The 2,241-nt window shown below is 40.0% G+C and overlaps 1 long non-coding RNA gene across 1 annotated transcript; it reads right to left on the reverse strand.

Moving 5' to 3' along the window:
• Positions 1-494: 494 nt before the first annotated feature.
• On the reverse strand, positions 495-1,657 carry LOC127243950 (uncharacterized). Its single transcript, XR_007837068.1, has 3 exons — positions 1,082-1,657; positions 672-955; positions 495-602 (listed from the first exon to the last, which is right to left on the reverse strand). It is a non-coding gene; the product is annotated as an uncharacterized LOC127243950 (long non-coding RNA).
• Positions 1,658-2,241: the final 584 nt, after the last annotated feature.

Raw genomic sequence — 2,241 nt, forward strand, 5'->3', positions numbered from 1 at the left:
TAAGAAAAATAAATGAATCATTCTTGTTGTATTTGACTTCATCGTAATAGTCATAATCAACCCAAATCAAATGACCCGAAAGCCAGAGAAGCTGGATGAAATCAATAGCTCTTGTACAAATTTGTTATGAATTTTAAGGCTGAAAATACTATATAACCTTATTGTGAAAGTAGAATAAATTTTTGTAGAAATACAACTTATATGATTTTGCCTAAATTCATAGGTCCACCCCAGTGGCGAAAAATGTTTCATTAATAAGAGGGAAGTTCTAAATATAGTTTGTTCCCAATGAACTAACAACGGCGAAATAATTAAACAATCAAATTGTCATTATTATGAGATATTACAACAAATTAATTACAATACGAAAACAAATAATTGGGAACACTACAGAAAGAACAAATAAATCTAGCAGTAATAAGATAGATGATGATTTGTGTCTAGCAACAATCCACCAAAAAAATCTTTACAGCAACAGCCAACATTCAACATCCCATAACTTTATTATTTGCGTGCTATCCTTAGGCTTTGTGTGCACAAACAAGACAGGACTGGTGCTGTCTTGGATGCTCTCGTCCTCCATCTTCATGAAAAAATTATGCCTATCCATCCCAGAAAATATTCAGCGACGAAGTATGAAGGGAATAGCTTCAGAAAATATTAGTGTTCACCTGTACTTAAGGATAAGAAACAGAGATACAGACAGATCGTTGGGTCAGAGCCGAGTCCGACGAGCTCGCTGGCCCTCAAGCAGCGGATCAAGCCTTCTAAATCTTCGTCTACTTCTGAATCAACAACAGCCCAATATCCAAAATCCTTGTAGAGCTTCTCAGGGAAGCCATTTCCCTTATACGGACGCCACACAAACTCTGCTCCAGCTGCATCTATGATGGACAATAAATTCTCAGTTTTTTCACTTTCTTCAAACTACCCCATCTGCACAGTCCCGACTTCACTACAAAAAAATAGTATATTAGTAATGGAATTTCGTCTCTAAAGTTCACGTAGTTAATGCAATTCCCTCTAATTTCGTCTCAAATGTCATTAGTAACGAAAAAAGTGAATTTAGGAATGAAAAAACCTTGTTACAAAATTGATATTTTCTTATTGTGCTTGTTCAGCCCAACCGGCGTCAGCGTCGGGCTTAGAGTGGGGAATCTCTTCCAAATCCAGACCTGGACAAGCGCCAATGGAGCCGAAACTGCAATATTAATAGCGGCGCCAATCTTCGCCTCGGATTTTCGATAATAATTGACGCCGGCTTTGAGCAAGCTCAAGGACCTGTAGATGCCGGCGAGAACCGCGACCTCAGGTTCCTCCTCAGCTGGATCTGGAGCCTTACTGATGGTATTCTTCTGGCTTGTCTTCCGCGATCTCAGGTTCCAGGTCTAGATTTTTGGTTTTTGTAGGCTCAGGCTCCGAACCAACTCGAAAACACAAAATCGATACAAACACACCCAAAAACGCGATGATCACAAGTACACTGGCCTATTACATACGACACACAAGAAATATAACCCCACAAACAAAAAAACAAGGTAAACAGAAGCCTACACGTTAAGAGAGCCCCTTGAGGCCCATATAAATAACACAGGGGGTAAAACACATGCCAAGGAGCTCCACAAATAAGGAGGAAGGCAACCGTCGAAAAGTTGTCGCCGGAAAGTGGTGTGATAGAGAGACGAGAGGAGTGGCTAGAAAGGGCGAGTTGTAGAGAGAAGATTATGAGACTGAAGTGAGGGACGGCGGTCTTTCTCATCTCTATTATGCAGGTAGGTTAAAAGGAATGGACGGCCACGATCTCAACCCTAGATTTGACGGTTGAGATCTAGTTCAATAACAGGGACGCCGGCCATAACCCCCGGGTTGGGTGGTTCGGGTCGTAGGTTCGCTGGCACGGGTGAAGGAGCGGGTCACAGGCCAAGGTAAGTAACTGGATCATGGGCCTGTGTCATATATAGGTCTGGACCAGGTGCACTTTGGCTGCAAGAATGAGTGTGTTTGTGTATTATATGCGATGGATCCATTTGGACAAGAAATCCAACAAACACACTTCTAAAACAGTAGAGAACTTTTGTTTTGGGTTTGCAAATTGATGTTGTTTATTACTTTTTTTTATTTAGGGATTTTGGTCACTTTTGTATGCTAAAAAATTGATATCAAGTTGTATTGATTTCAATTGTGATATAGATATCAAATTTTACTTTTGAAAAAAAAAAAATAATAAAATATATACCTTAA

The sequence above is a fragment of the Andrographis paniculata genome, unplaced genomic scaffold, assembly GCF_009805555.1.
Source record: "Andrographis paniculata isolate CXL003 unplaced genomic scaffold, ASM980555v1 Contig98END, whole genome shotgun sequence".
Classification (NCBI taxonomy): domain Eukaryota; kingdom Viridiplantae; phylum Streptophyta; class Magnoliopsida; order Lamiales; family Acanthaceae; genus Andrographis; species Andrographis paniculata.